General features: G+C 46.5%; 1 protein-coding gene across 1 annotated transcript in view; it reads left to right on the top strand.

Moving 5' to 3' along the window:
- Nucleotides 1–17,007, top strand: part of LOC120954043 (phosphatidylinositol 4-kinase beta) — a 97,189-nt gene that overhangs the window by 2,333 nt on the left and 77,849 nt on the right. The window lies entirely within an intron of this gene.

Genomic DNA, 17,007 nt, shown 5'->3' on the forward strand with positions numbered 1-17,007 from the left:
ATTGCAACACTTAGTGGCGGAATAAGGGGGAAGGGGCGAGGGGGTGGTACATAAAGGGCGTAACGTTCACCCATCCTCGACAAAGCATCTTCGTTACGCAAAAACCCCTAAACGGAGTGGGTAAAGCGGCGGTGTATCCCGCGCCGTGCGTGGAAATAAATATCATATTTTCCAATTTCCGACAATTGGTTTTCTGGTTTCGGGGGTGGATTGTTTTTTTTTCACTCTCTCTCTCTCCCGTCTCTTCCCCATAAAAAAAACGTGTGGCCAGCCCTTCCGAAGCGCATAATAGGCGCAAGAAGCTAGACGAAGGAGATTTCCCAAGCGCAATCGGCGTTATTTTCGGACGAAAATTTGTGGCGTTTTGAACGCGGTAATATTCACGCTCGTTTTCGCTCGTCGTAAATCAATTCCGGGTGTGGTGGTGTGGTGTGGTGGTGCAGTGGGAGTTTGGGTTCACCCTTGCTACCAGGGAATGCATTGCGCAGCCCTCTTCCATGTATGTTTCCGTTGTTTGGGTTTGGTGTGTGTTTCGGTTGTAGTAGTAAAAAAAACACACAAAAACAATTACTTCTCAATCCGAAACGGGAAGCTCCGTGTGATAAATGAAAATTGATGGGAAAAGTGTACCCATTTCGCAATTTCGAGGGGCAATTGTACTAGCACTGCTCCCTCAACCTGCATCCAAAGCTCAACAGTTTCACATTGCTGCTGGTGGATGCTGCATGCAACAAAACCACCTTCAATTGTACGTGGAAAAGGCTCTTCTTTTTGTGGACTTTTCACACACTCCAGTAGTACCACCCGGAGTACCGCCTGGGGCTGTGGGTGGGAGCGGGGAAGGCAGAGCATGCAACATAATCGGAATGGAAATTGTGCCAGACGAACGGCGGCATCGTGTGTGTGTGTGTGTGTGCTAATCGCCTGAATGCAGACTACGGCACACGGTGCAGGTTCTTTGGTGTTGGTGCCATTTTCCTGGGGTGCCCTATCACCGAAATCGCGTGGGTGTTGTTCCATATCCTTGCTGGAATGTGCGAGAGCGCCATAAGCGTGTGTACGAGGAAACGAGAGAGAGAGAGAGAGAGAGAGAGACATGCGAGAGAGTATTTTCAAGTTGACTTGAACGCAGGACGAGCATTTTTGAGTTCGGAATCGTTCGGCTTTTCGTCCCGGTACGTCCTTGCTCGTGTGTGTGTGTGTATGTTGGGGGACTCACTCACTCTCACACAAACACACAGAGCTCCACACCACAGTGGATAGGACCGGAATAACACCTCAGACTGAGCGACTCCACACAGGCTCCACAACGAAATGGAGTATCTCAATCGTCCTTCGTCCTTCGTGCGCGCTCCCCTTTATTGCAGCCGACTGCATGGACACGCCTGTATGTTAATGTGTGTGTTAGTCCTTGCCTGCTGGGGAGCGAGCTATGCTGGTAATGGTGCTGGGTGGCTTTTTGTAGGCCACCAACCCTGCAAAGCTTCGGCAGAAGGGCGCGTCCAGACGGACCCAACAGCACCAGAAACCAATCCAATCGTTTCTCTTAGAAAGGATTTGTGCTTTTTTTATTAACTTTATTTTCACTCCACTCGAATCAGTAGTTGGCAACATTATGTAGAACTGCGTTATGATAAAATATGCTTTCATTTCTGCTGGGCTGTGGGTGTTTGGTGGAAAATATCGGCCCCGACGTGTCATCACTACTACATGCACACAGCAAATAAAGGGGGTGGTGGGGCGGCGCAATTCTTCTTACAAACGGACGCGCACTGCGTCCTAGCTCAATGAATGAATCGCGTATCTGTGTCCAACCTATTCCAACATGAAGTGTAGCATCATCGAGAAGGAAGGGAGGGTAGGGTAGGGTGTGGTGTAACGTTTCCGCGATGGGCGGAAAATCATCGTCCCTTTTTGCGCTGCCGGTTCCGTCTGCCTTGGTCGTATTGCTTTTTTTCGTTTCGTTTCGTGAAAGCATAAGAAGAAAAAAAGCACTGACACACACGTCCAAGGACAACCTTGTCCTGTCCCCGTGGGTGGGTGCAGGAGGATACATCCCTCCCCATGGTAGTAGAAAACACGTCACCTTCGTCACCATGGCGCGGAAGAAAAATGACGGAACTGTAGGGCTTATGCTGCAAAAGCCCCTCCGGCACAGTAGTAAGGCCTACGACAATCGATTTCTGCACACCCACACACACTCCATCGTGGCGTGTCTGCGGGGTTTGGAAAGGAGAAATAGCGTCCTTGCGAGTGCGCCTAGCTTGGAGTATTTTTCACCTTAACCGAGTGTCTGTCAGCGGCAGACGGTGAGTGAGAACGGGAAAGTGGCCATCATTATCCAGTTATTTTACTTCCATTTCCCCACACGTCAATCGATCAAGTCTTGATAAACTTTGAACCCCACCAGAGGTGCCTGGTTGTGATGGATGTTTTTTTGTATCTCTTTTTACTTAAACGCAAAGAAATGATGGTAAAATCCATCATTTAGCTCACGTGTTTAGAATTTTCAACCCTTATGTTGGTAGAAACTTTCATCTGAAGGCTTTTTCCCTGGCGTGTCTGACAAGCCTTACTACGACACACATCCACTGTTATCGCTCGCTGAAGGAAAGAAGGTAATCCTTTCATCCGGTTTAGCACACCGGCCGGGAAAATGTTCATCTTTTTCTCATTCACCTGCTAGCAAACACGTGTTCCGTCGTGCTGGATGTGTGACTCTTACGCTGGTACGAGCCCACCGAAAGTTTGTACGAAATCTTGTTTTCTGATGTTCTGATCCTTGGTGCACGTGTAGCATCCATTTCTTCCAAAGGAAGTCCATATTTAGCCTGTCTTTTTTGTTGTGCTGTTAAAAGTTTCCTCTGAAGTATGAATGATGGGTATACACAGGGACACGTGCCTGAGCAAGCATATGCATATATGGGTGTGCCCTCCGTAAGGTCAATCAATCACTTAAAAAGCAATATTATTAAGATACTTCAAAGGATGCTCGTTGATTTGCTCCTGTGCTGAAGTTTGTTTAACTTCATAGTGAAGCTTTTCTTCTGCTTGCGAGAAAGTTTTTGCTCTAAACATTTAGTTCGTGGAAATGCTCAAACAACAAGTGCGCTCCATCTTTTGCTGTCAATTAGTGCCACCCCGTGTGTTTGTCTCAAGGATTTTTTCTTTTCCTTCAAAAAGTAGCTCAAAATATGCTACGGATGAAGCTGCATTATATCTGCCATGTTTGGGCCACCGACAACAACGCCATCATCATCATCATCATCATCATCATCCTTATGATCGTCTCTAGATAGCCTAGAAAAGCGTCCATGCGCATCTGGTGAAGAAATGAGAAGCATTTCCTCTACTTATCTTCTTATCCACCGTTTTTCTCCATTTTTTCTACATTTTTTTTTTGCTCGGCGAGTATTTATTTATGTGTGTGTGTGGGGGGGTTAAAGTAGTATTTTCGTAATTTTCATTCATCCACACAGATCTTGACGGTTTTCGCTTTCAAGCCTACATTCGCTTGGGGTCGCTTGGGGTTAGGCGTTGTACACAGCGGCGGGTCTTGGTTTAAGGGCAAAACAAGGTCCAACTGTGTAGTGAGACATTTCATGGAGTGAAGTTTGCGTAGATTATAACCTTCTCCGATGCTGGGTGGGTAAATTCCTAGCTTTTGGAAGCGTATGTTTCCCCCCCTTCAACTTTCGCTGCATTTTGAATTATCTATTATTTCCGTCCTAACTCATCCTGCATTACATGCGCACCCAATGGATGTGCAAGAAGCCTCAATTTAAGCGAGAAAGAAATTGGGGGTGCTGGAGTTAAATAAATAGCTACCGTTTAGGTTAAAGTCGCTCTTTTGCTCCCTCATCCATCTTCGAACAAATCTCAACCGAGCATCGAAGGAGGCCCAGCAAGGCAAGGCTCTCGAAGATGATGATGATGGTCGTCGTTGAATTATTGATTGCGAACGTTTCCGAACGTCGGCCGCGCGTAGTGATGGGGTGGGCAAAGTAAAAAGTTTCACAGCTTCAACGTGAAAATGCTTCCGACTGGCACGCTCTCTAGGTGTAGAATGGTGGTAGCCTTTTATAAATCAAATAAAAAAAAAAACTCGAGGAAAATTAAAAGAGCAAACCACTGGAAAACTTATCGCCCTTATTGTGTGTTGTGGTGTCTGTGTTTCATGGGAGAAAAATCCGGAACTCTACCCTCAGAATCGTGCTCTGGATGTGGAAAATGGTGCACCCCAATCTGACTTTATGGCCCCCTTTTCACAGAACGACCCCCAACAACTTTCGCACGTTAATTCGCCAAACGGATTTGATTATGATGCTGTGTGTGTGTTGGGGGGCTCTTATCGCCTGGAAGATTTGCTCGTGTGCCACTCTGGAATGTTCAAGAAGTTGTCACTGGTGTCAGCATCGTCCCCATTGTGGGCCATTTTTCTTTCTCAAACTCATGAGCACAGAAAGCCCAGAGCTTGAGAGACATTTGCAACAAGATGCGCTTTATTTACTCACCCAAATTGAGCAAAGCCTTTAAGGGGATGGCCCCGTTTTATCGTACTGCACTTGTCACGTTTCCAACAAACGCCCTCGACAAGCCGTTTTCAATGGCCATCGAGTGGGCCACAGAGGGGCAGACTTGGAGGGGGGGCTTGGCCCTACAAAATGGGTCACTTTGAGCCGGCCTACACATGGACGGCGAGAGAGAGGGGTAATTTATTTATTTAACCCCACTTTTTTAAAAATGCAATGCCTATGGATGCAATTCCTATTGGAACTGACTGTGTGTCTGCACACGCGGTCATTGATCCTGACTATCTATTGGAATGGGGTGGATTTGTGTTGCCTTGTTTATGGCCCGCATTCCGTTCTTGGCCTCGTCGGGCTTAGGCAAACTGATAAGAAACGGTCGGGTGTGGTGGAAGATAGACACACAGCACACACGGTCCCCTATCAGAGCTCGTCGAATGTCGTCGGTTCGGTCGTGATTTGTGTTTTGGAATGTAACGGTTTTCCGGTCCTTTTTTTGGGTTCACAGTGTGTTCTCGACCTGAAATCTTGAGTGGTCTGACGAAGTGGTTTGAAGAGCAAAAATGGCATTGAAAATTGTTATTTTCTGACTAATGGCTAAGCACTCGCCAAAGGCCAAAGGGCGTAAGCGCCAGCAATAGGACGCCCTTTTCTCGTGTGACAACTTCTCGTCTTATCAGAGAGCCGCTCGCTCTCTAGAACCAAGCGAATCACGCACATTTAATGGTTGACAAGAATTTGTTTACTGTTTTCTGATAAGTGGCTTGTGGCTTCGTGATCAATTTGATTGGCATCTTCGAAAGGTTCTGGGCGCTTCGGTCGTCAATAAAGTTGTGTTCTGGTTTTTTTTTTGTGGTTGGTTGGTTGGTTGGTAGCTGCTGCTTTTGTCAAAACATTGTAATGGCACAATCTCTTGACGTTGCATCATAGACTGTTCGAGACGTACGTCGTTCTAGTACGTGACAATTCGCTTGGTCCGAACAGTACTTGGCTCCACACATTTCGTAACAGTCTAGTTTCGCTATCATTCCTACGCTTTCCTTCTCGCCCGAATATCCAACACCAAAGTCTGCTGCTGGAAGTCGTCGTGGAGCGCAGTAAGTTCTAGGCATCGTGCCCAGCTGGGCAAGATTGCATGGTTCACCACCAACGAAACTGTTTTGCAATACACGGTCGGCTATTCATTGGAGCCTAAAACCGAGCCACGGAATGTGCGGCGCGCTACAAAGCCGGATCCCTAATCCGGTTTGAAACCCGCGGTGGTCGATCCGCGAAAGGCTTATAGTGGGATTAAGCGACCAGCGAGGAGGGAGGGTTTCCCTCGAGAGCCTAGGATTAGCCCACCCTGCCCTGAATGTCTTTGCTTGCAGAGGAAGGCGGCAGTGGCTTAGTAACTGGCGCTATAACTTATTGTCCAATATCCGAAGCTGCTTACGGCGAAGTGTGCTGTCGATCGATTAAAAAAGCTATCCCTTCCTTTGGGGGCTTTAAGGCTACGGTTAAGCCATTATGGACCTCAAACTCAAAATCCGCGAGCTCGGGAATGTAAACTGTAAACAAACTGTGAGACTGCAGTCAAATCGTTTAGGGTAGGTCACAGTCGGACATGTGCACGCTCGCTCGCTCAACATGTGAGCGCGCCATTTGCCCTTAATGGAACGAAGTGGCAGGCCTCGCGCGCCATATGCAATTACTGGCTGGTTTGGGTGGCGGTTTGTACTTACTGCTGGCTGGCTGGCTGGCTTGGCTGTCTGTTTTTTGGGGCCTTGAGCACATTTGCATTGGGCAAGGCTACAGAGGAGAGTGTTTAGCAAAGACCTGTAAGGACGGGAGACGGTGGTGCAAGAAGACACAGAAACACGGCTATTAGAGCAAATGGACGTGTAATTCAACTTCCCGCAGTTGAAGGTCCCGTCTCGGAGGTATGGCGCTGCCAGGTGTGTGTGTGCCTGTGTTGTGCTACCGGTTGCGGTCGAGACGGCGACATTTATTGATTTTTAACCTCACGGCCGCGCCATCGTAGGCAGTGGCGATGTTCTTGTGAGTTTCTTTTCGGAAATACGTTGTTTCGCCCATTTCACTGCAGTCGATTCGTTCTCGTTTGCATACATTGCAGGGGTTTTGTTTTGAGAGCCCTGGAAAGCGAAGAATGCAGTAAGTTAGAGGATTGTTTGGGTGGTAGATGCTCCTTTTGTGCAAGGGAAGGATGATGTGCGCCGAGAGAGTGGAAGCTTTGCGTGTGACTTGCTGTCCAGACACCGGATTGTGCAAATCTTTGCGTAAGGTTAGGTCTGTGTGTGTAGTTCAAGTGTTTCGATAACGTTGGAGCTTTCTTTGTGGAAGAACTCCAGGCTTTGTGGATGTGACCAACTTTGTTGATTCATTAAGGACCTTGAATTCTTAATGATCATGTTTCGAAGAATGGTAGCAGGAGGTAGATCATGTCAATTGATTTGACAATAAAATATTCAGTCTCCACTTCGTGATGCTATGATGTATGATCAAATTATCAAGTCAGGCCCTAATATCGGCTCTAAGAACTACTACGAAGCCCTATGAAGTTGTTTACTAGCCTATTTTTAGACTGGTTCTCCTTTCTTTTCCAGCAGTAATTGTAAATAGTAAACACGTCATTTTGACACGTGGGAACGATGAACTGTTGTAACGTCAGAATGTGTATGACATTCAAGTTCAAGCATCGAAGAGATGGGGGTTTAAAGTCGATCCTTTCGGAAGACTTACAGCTGCCTTCTTTGGATGTCTTAGCACACTGTTTACCTGTTTGCTTGTTTGCAGCACTGTGTAGTAGTACAGTATGCGATTGGAAGGAGTAGTTGACCTTGCCAAACGGGGGGTACGCGTGTTGAGGATCTTGTGGTTCTTCGTGTCCCCCCTTGTGTTGTGTGTTGTTGGATCAGTAAGAAGGTGAGTTTTGCAGCTGATTAGTACGCGCTTGAATCCAAAGTCCAAGCAGAGCAGCCACCTCAAACCGAACTCTGGTGTATATATTTACGTCGTTGTCGTCGTTTATGGTTGGGTGAGGTTTCCTATTGGACGAGGGGTAATGTAGTAGCTACTATGTCATACATTGACGCCTTCCATTTGATTCTGGTCAGTGTTTTTTTATTTTGGTTTGGTTTGCATTCGTTTACTAGTTCTTTTGCCCTGCGGACTGACCCTGAATAATTGTGAATGTTTTGAAGCACGAACACAACTCCATGGTGGCCCAAGGGAATGGACCAAGAAGTGCTTGGTTGAGGTATCTGAATCTGAAACGCTTGCGTGTGTGTGCTTTGGCGCGGTGGTTTAGGTTTGTTTAATTCATCTTTAATGGTTTTATAGAATCGTGTTTGGGGTTTTTGGAAATGTAGGTTTTTTGGCAGCAAAAAAACCCGAAAATCTTCCAATCATGAATTTGTTTAGAATTTCATGACGTTGGTATTTAGGACATCGATGCAAGCACGAAGCTCCCATTACTTTATTACCATCACGCTGCCACTGCTCGTCGTTGCTAGTTACAGTTGCCGAGCACGCCTGCTGTGGTTTTGGGGCTGGCTAAAGATCAGTGCGTGCTTCTCAAAACACAGCTCGTTTAGTTCACACAAACGGTTGGGCGCTCTCACGCGGGGGGTCAGGCGATTGAAGGCGACCTCGTTCCCCCAAACGGTCGCCAGCCAAGCCAAGGGGTATTGGATTTACTAGCTAGCGATCGCTACCGAAACCAACCCGTTTGGAGAGTTTGTTTCCCATTCGGGTGCATGAATTCCGGTGGAATTTTGATTGAACACAATTGAAAGTGAGTGACCCCCATTCGGAAACACACAACGAAGGGACGGTGGAACCTGTAACCAGGGGTAGAGAGAGAGAATGAGAGAGGTGAGCGCTAGGTGTCATTCCAATAGCCAAAATCGGTCCGCACTGACGACTCCATCGGGGCCCGTCCGTCCAATTTCGGTTCGTACTTGTAGTCGAGCTCTCCAATCAGTGTGTCACGCTCTATCTCTCTTTCTCTCTTTTTATCCCTCCGGCATCATCGAACTGTGCGTCTTTGGAGGGGTTAATTTATGGCAAGGGTTGCCAACTGTCAACCCTGTTTTGGGATATTCATATCCGATGTGGTGGTGGATGGGGTTGACGGAAGCCATACACCACGCCGCACACTGGTTCGACGCAGCACACACCGCCGCCGTCGCCGCACACTGGTTCGTTGTTTGTAAACATTCGGTCACACTTACCTCTGCGTTGGCCTGCGTGTGTTTCTTAGGGGGAGCGCGGGAGCGAGGTGTGATTAGGAGTGGTGGTGGTACATTGGAATGCGAAGAATGCGCGAGATCGAAATTTGGGCACGTTGGTCGCAGGCGGTTCGCGTCGATTTTCGAATTTTGATGGACCTCTGCTCCTCAACTCCCCTTCTCAAACTCCTCGGCCATTCGGTTTGTCCCTTGAGGGGTGGTTTGCTTTGGTTTGGTGTGTATGGTTCGGTTTGCGGGCGACCATGTTGAATTGTGGTTTGATGTGTTTTCCCTAGAAGAGAAGGAGATCACTAATGGGACAGGTTTTGCGTTAATTGGAGGCGGTTTTTTTGCATGTCACCAACAGCATTGTGTTGGCTATTTATAGCTGCTTCCGGCCGCTGAGTTTTTATCGCCCAATGATGATAGTTTGAAGACATTTCTTATATAATTATTTTAAAACACTTACAAAAACCGTTTCTAAACCCTCAAAAGTTGATTTTTGATTCGTAAATGATATTTTGAGTCGCTTCGAAGATCACACACATCAAGCCAAAGGGTCAGGCGTGTTCGCAATGGACGGCTCGCAATGAACACAGCCGGTGGCGTCCGGTGTATCATTTCGTGGGTAACGAAGCTGAAAGCGAAACTACGACCAAATCGTGTTGCTGTTGCCACCGTTTCGAATTGTCCGTCAGATGGAAAGGATGTTGCGGGGTCCCCCCCCCCCCTCCCTCGATGCTCGTACACACAGACACACAGAAAATCCGGTCACGGCTACAACTCTTGGCCGCGTATTGCTTACCAACGTGTTACAATAAATGCAAACGTCACGATTCACTGTTTACTGCCGAAATTGCTCCAAAAATGTCTTCTGTGTGTGTGTGTGTGTGTGTGTGTGTAGTTTGTGTAATATGCGCTTCGTCGATTGCACCTTAACCGTGTGGTCTTGTGCTCCCTCTGTTCGATTAACCCTTCGTTTTAGTTGGGGGAGTCATAGATGAATTGTCCAATGAATTTTCATCATAAAAAAGCGACACAAACACAGAAGCAAGGGGAGGGGGAAAAACAACAACCTCACTAATGGGCATCAAAAACCTGTCAAATTGTAGAAACAAAAAACCACCCCACGGCAGCGGCACGTTGCCTTTTAACATTCAAGGTTAGTTTAGCGTAACCGTTTGACGCAGCAATGTTGACATAAATCGCCGGAAATTAGAAATCTTTTAGTTTTTCATCTCTCTGTCTCTCTCTCTCCCTCTCTCCATCCACTTCCCTTTCATCTCATTATAACTTAGGTGGTGGTTTCCCTACTGCGCTTGTCATTGCCATCCGATCGGTGCGGTTAATTAGAGATTGTTTCTTTTTTCAAGCATAACCTCACTTACTTTGTGCTTTGTTTCTTTTCTTGTTTTTTTTTGCACACACACATAAAGAGAAGAAGTATCGAAAGATAGTGCTGCTTTCGTAATTATCTTATCCCAATCTCCGGTCCCAGTGATAGGGGCGAGCCCAATGAGCAATTTCTAATTTAAAGTAATTGCTCTCAAGCGGGGAATTTTTGGCTTTCCATAATCAACACGATTTCGATCGATTTGCAAATGGAAGATGGGAAAAAAACACACTCACACACACACACACACACACACATGACTACCGTCCGAATGTATTTAATTATTCCCAAAGTGGATTAATTGATTTTTTATTTGAGAAAAACCTAGTTTTCCATTGTACTAAGTTCAGTTAGGGGCACAAGCAAAAAAATGGGAACAATGCCAAAGCATAAACTTGGTACATAAATCCCTTTGATTAGGCCGATATTGTATGGATGGATGGTAGTGGGGTAGAGCGTAAAGAGGCAAACTAAAAATAATAGCCAACAATTGATCCAGTTAGGTTAGGAACGTAACAAACGGAATATGTAGTAAAAATGGCTAAGCGCTACACTCTTGCCCCGTAACGTAACAGTAAGCGCGCAGTGGAAAACACCATCACCACCTGCCACGGGAAAAGCGGGACTTATCGTGAATAGTAATTTAAATCGAATCGTGTTTTTAGACAGGAACAACCAAACAGCCACGCTACCTACCCCCCGCACGATTTGCTCAAGATCTTCGGGTGGGATTTTGATTAATTTCGCCCCGCCGCAAATGCCCGCTTTTTATTGGATGACGTAAATTAATTACAATGAAAACGTGCTTCCAAACTCCAACTGGCGTGCTGCTGCTGCATACGCGTATTGTTTGGGAAGAGGAAAAAACAACCCAAAATAACGACTCCGCCGGTACCGTTTGCATCGATCAAAACCGTTCAACCGGTGTGCTGCGCGGCGGCCCCCCGTGATATGATCTTGTAAGCGAGGCGCTCTTAAGGCCACTACCCTTTAACGAATCGAAAAAAAACCGAACTGCCTATGATGCAGTTTGCGCTAGAGTGTTTTTTTTTTGTTTGCGCAACCCAAAACCAAGATAGCCATCTCGGTCGCTGCAGCATTTAAATGCAACTCGTGCCATTGCAGTAATCGGTGCCGATAGGTATTTGCCGATAGTATTGTTTGATACACAGCACACAGCACACACACAGCACACAGCACACAAAACAAACCCTGGTCACGGTGGTCAATGAACGTTTGTCCACCTGGAACGTAATCGCCAATTTCAATCATTCGCTGTTGTTGGTACATTTCTTTTACAGTCGAATCGAAGGTTTCGGTTACAATCGCTTTAAAAAGAGCTCGTTTGCGAAATGCCAGCGAATTGGCGAACTAGGTTTTGCTAGTCGCTATTTAAACCTTTAAATTATGCAGTTAAACCCTTCAGCAAACAGGAAAATCGGCCAACGTGCTGTTTATACCAATGCACGCACAGCCTACTGGTGGACAAGGAAGACGGCGAATGTGGTGTGTGCGCGTGTGTTGGGAAGTTCGCGAAAGCTCAACAACTTTCTCCCCCGGATTGGGTGGTTGTGGGGATGCAACGATGAAACTTTTTGCCTCCTCTCCAGCTCCTCCCCCCTACACCATTCATTATGCCGCATTACGCGTGTGCTTATACATCTTTTTTGCTGCGCTCGAGAGTTCAAGCTCCTCTATTTTCTTCTTGTTATCCACCGCCAAACGCATTCATTGCATGCATCGCACACGCACTGGCACGGTAGGAAGAGGGGGGAGAGGGTAGTAATGTGAGCTTTTGCGCGCGCTTGTTCGATGATGGTTGCGGAAGCCTAACGCGCCCCAGTGGAAGACACGGGCCACTGTTTGACGATTTCCTTCCGAGTGTGGTGCTGGTGCTGGTGGGTCTTGCCTTCTTGGTGGAAATTAAATTTCCGTTTGAGTTTTCTTTCTTTCTCTCTTTCTCTCTCTCTCTCTCTCTCTCTGTGCAAACCACAACGCACCGCAAATCGAGTGCACCGAACGCAAAACTAGCATTGGGAATGCATGGGTGAGGGATGGTCTCGTTGTGACGGAAGCGGAAAATGCGATTTGTCAAAGCGTGAAATGACACCCCGGGAGATGGGAAAAAAGCGATTGGAAACCTTCAGCTATATAGCTACTTGATGCAGTAAAACAGGTCTTTGATCTATATTGTTTGTTTGGTATAAGTCAAACAAGTGCGCCCAATATGTTGTTGCGTTACGCAAAGATCCAACGATCTCGTAAAAAAAACAGCCTTAGTTCCATCCCAAAAGTCCATGGTGGAAAGAGAAAGTACTCAATCAAACTTAATCTGTCAACAATTGTAACAATTCCATTGCCTCGACCGCCACCGCCGTCCTTCAATGTACACCCAAACCCAGCACTTGGATGCTCCAGTGAAAGTCCCACGAAGTGTCCTCTGCCGTTGGTGCTGATGCTTCGTTCCTCTATTGGGCTGTGTTGGTTGCGTTCTTCATTGGCTTAGGAATGTTGATTGTTGCTCAAGTGCGCGGCCGCAGCGACGCAACTGTTGATCAGCTCGCCAAAGAAAACGCCACTTGACCGGTTGGTTCGGTGGTTTGGCAACCCTCCGGACCCAATAGTGCACACCAACATCCCATCCCAATCCAGACCTTCAAGTTGTGTGGTGACAACAGCAGAGAAGGGAAAGGGGACACTAACCGGCGGCTTAAGGTTGTAAAACAATTTTTCAATTTATAACCTTTTGTCATGTTCGGAGTTCCGTTTCAATGATGGTCGTCCTCCTCTGGCTCGGTCTCGGCGTAGCGGGGTCTTCTTTGGGAATTGCTCCAGTTTCAGCGGGAGGAATTAGGATGGAAGAACCGTCAGAAACTAGCGGCTGGTTCCATTGTGCACTAATTGTATTGGAGTAGCGATGCAATTGAAGCTGTGCGCGGTGCTACCACCATCACGGTAGCTTCATTTCAGGCTTACGAACACCACACGACTGCGTTGGAGAGCAATGGAGAGAGGCCACATAAGCGCTGAACCACCCCACACCACCACCAAACACACATTACAACAAACCATGGGAAACAGTGAAGTAGAGAGACAATACTTTGAAACTAAAGTGCCGCAACTGTGTTGCCAAATTGTACCCACACACACAGACGCTCTTCTCAAGCATAGTGTTGGGGTGTGTAATCGTCGAGATTGCGTTCCCTTCCAGTTCCTGTTTCCGCTTTGGGGAGCTTTTCATTAAGTTTAGCACACAATTAACACTTGTGTCTAGGGATGACGCTGGCCCTCCTCCTCCCCTCGGCTTAAAAGGGCATTAGTGTGTAAGCGCGTTAAGAAAACAATCTTCTAATAAGATACTCAATCCCTTCGGGAAAGGTCAGAAGGCTGTATGCTGTATGGTGTGCAAATGATGTGGCCGCAAAGGAGAGGGGATATCTTTTGAGCTCCAACAGAATGCTCTGTAGCATCTTCTTCATGCATAAAAGAGTCGTACTTTGGAGGTTGTTTTGGGGGAAAAGGATCCAACAAACTGGTTCTCTGAACCACTCTGCATGTTGTTGTGCGCCACCCTTTTTTCAGCGTCTCCCGAAGGAACGCCATACCGGGAAGCGATAGAAAAGCGATATTTATGCTCCATCCCGAAGCAACTTCTTTTGCATTCCACTGTGTTTTGCTAAAGTCGCCCAGAGTCGTTAAGCGGGGCCTCTAAACGACCTACGGTTATACCGGATTGTACGGTCCTCGCAGGTAAGAAAGGTGCCCGAAAAGCGGCCCTTGTACACACCCATATCTTATCGATGTTTAAACCGTTTTCGGGTTGAAAGTTTAGGAAACTGGAGGCAATAATAAAGATAGAGGGTTGAAAAAATAGTTCACACGAAGAACTCTCTCTCCCTCTCTCTCTTTGGCAAGAAGAATAAAGGTAGTTGCACACCTGAAAGAGGGGCCCAAAACACAACGATGAAAGAAAGCATTCTAAGCCAACATAAAAACATTCCTTATACGACCCAGCGGGAAAGGACACGTCGGCTTGAAAAAGGTTCCTTAAGACAAATACTTCAGAATGGTACACTACACGGTCCACATCGGTCCGTCCAGCCCACTTTCTTTAGGCAGTGAAACGGTTCACAGTTTTTTGGGTTCACTCTTTGAGGCTGGGTAAGAATGTGGCCCAGAATCGTTCGTGCTCTTTGTGTGTGTTTCTCCGTACGCGCTTGACCATTCGAATATTTGGGCGAAATTGAGGTCCTTCCGAAAAAGGACATTGATGACAGCCTTAGGCAACGGATCTTTCTAAAGCTTTAATGCTGGTGTTTTCGTATCGGAAAATGGCTACCATATGTGGGTGATTATCCCTTGCTGCTGCCACTACCTGCTACCGTCAGACAGACGAAAGAGTCTGGACTGCTGGATTTAGCTGCAGGTTTGTACCAGCAAAATGGTCCCCGGGCTTGGCGTAGGGGCGTGCATGTCACACAAAACAGGGAAAACATATATCTTCTATTTCATGCTGTTTTGGGCAGCAACTGTTGTGTTTTTGTTTATATCTGTGTATAATTATTATTTTTATGGTACTTTACACATTGGTAGAGGAAACAAACTAATTCAAGCAAAACTGGCCAATGGATCTTTTCTCTTTTTTACGGCTTTTAAGAGCTCATTTCCTTTGAAATGGTATCGTTTTATGGGATGGATAAGTTTCTGTTTAGACTGGTTTCTTTAGCCAGGGAAGCTTTTCTCTTCAAGAGCATGAAAGAGTGGATTCAATTGTCCTGTAAAATGTTCGTCTATGTGCCATCTTCTTTCCTTCACTCTCTTTCCCTCAAACCGGTGAAACCTTAACCCTCGATGTCGGTGTTTTTGGGTTAGTTTGTTTGTTGGTTCAGCTCTCGCCTGTTTGCTCGTACTGTGTGTGTGTGTCACTGCAGAACAGCACCTTAGAAGAAATGCGAATATTTATCCTTGCTCTCGCTTTACTTGTGTTTTCTTTCTTTTTTTCTCTGTTTTGTACCAAAAAATAATGCATTTGTGTTTGTTCTTGCTTTAACAAGATAAACGATGGGCACAATTAGCTGATTACTTTGTCCTCCCATCCGACGCTGGTTCTGGTTGTGGCACTTTAAACTGTGTCCCCTCCGCTCGTTAAAAGAGTGACCGGTGTGGAGCGGGAATGTTGTTTGTTGAAAGTGGAGCAAAAGATAAGCGATTTGTGTGTGTGTGTGTGTGTGTGTGTGTGTGTGTGTGTGTGTGTGTGTGTGTGTGTGTGTGCCCGCTGGGTAAATGAGGACAACGTTGCATTCTCTAAACACCAAAGGCACCAAGTCGGCCAACTTGTTGAACGACGCAGTGGAGCCGAAGGAGGATCAAGTATCAATTGCTTGGTCAGAGGGTGCAGCGGGGGTGATGGGTGTACCAAAGAACAAACACTCTGTCTGTGGACACATTCCAATGTGGTGTGCTGTTGTGGAAATGGTTCATGGAATTAGTACATTACTGGATATTACTTTTTCAAGCTAAACCGCAAAATTCCCCTCTTTGGAGAGAATATCTTGTTTCCATTTTCCGCTTCGGAGCAGCATACATCCTAATGGAAAGCAAACAAACGTACACCCTTACTACTGTCATCGATGATAGAAGGGGGAGTTAATTGTAAAGAGAAATACTGTTTCGAAATATATGACAATCAGTCCTCTTGGAGTTACGGAGTACGGAGTAAATGCAAACTCCAGGATTCCAATCCACTGAATTCTGTGTTGCATTGTTTATGCAGCGGTTCCAATTCGATGGGAAACACCCAACCATGTATCGAACATCGATAGATTTGCTGGAACAACATGCCCAGATGAAGCGAGCTCTAGAACAGACCCGCTGGAGGTGCCTCATTCTCCAAGCTTTCCATCCCTACGCAGTACGCTTTGCCCATGCACAAACAAATGATCCTCAGACCCTTCAGGACATTATTCATCGGTCGTTGACGTTGTGGGGCTTTGATCTAGTATCCCGTGTGTGTACCCTTCGTGTGTGTCGTCCACCATTGCACAGTGGCGTGCAATATAGCTGCGTACAGCGTACTCGCTAATGAGATACTTCCGGGTGTTTTCCTGTGTCCTGCTGCCATCGCATCGATTTGATTCCCTGGGTATAGGTGTCACACTGCATAGATATGATAGTCGCTACTGCGTTTGCGTGTGTTCACCGAGAATTTGTACGCGTCGCTGTCGTTGTGTCGTCATATGTGTGTGTGTTGTGTGTATGTCAAAGGCAAAGCTCTCTTGCGCTTTAATGTCCTTTTAACTACACGCGTCGCCTAAACGGTGGAGGAATAGCGGGAAGAAAGGAAGCGACAGGGCGAGGGCGAGGGCGGAAGTAATCATTGGAATCAGTGGCACGGAAATCTAAACAAGATTAGGTTATAACAGGTTTGAACGGTAATTAGATTGGTACCGTGGTATAGGAGTTACGAGTCATCCTCTGCTGTACGAGTAGCAGCAGCAGCAGTGGGAAGAGGTTCATCAATCAAGACATCGAGAGAGAGCGGTATCGCTACCAGAAGGTGGGAGATTGTTTATGCACTTGTGAAGCTAAGACTCGCACGTACATGGGTGTCTTTTGCTTTGACAATAATAATCTTCTTTAATATATGACCTATGACCTGGGATTCTTCAGGAAATTCTGTGTGAAAATAACGATTCGGTTTGTATTTTCATTCACTCCAAGGGGGAACATAATGTAAGACACGTTCAGTCGATTTGTTGGTGAACTGACTAGAACGAGATGTTTGCATTTATTTCACCGATGATGCGTACATCCTACCATTAATTATCGACCAACAGCACTGCCACGCGCTCTA

Source organism: Anopheles coluzzii, chromosome 2 (genome assembly GCF_943734685.1).
Source record: "Anopheles coluzzii chromosome 2, AcolN3, whole genome shotgun sequence".
NCBI lineage: Eukaryota > Metazoa > Arthropoda > Insecta > Diptera > Culicidae > Anopheles > Anopheles coluzzii.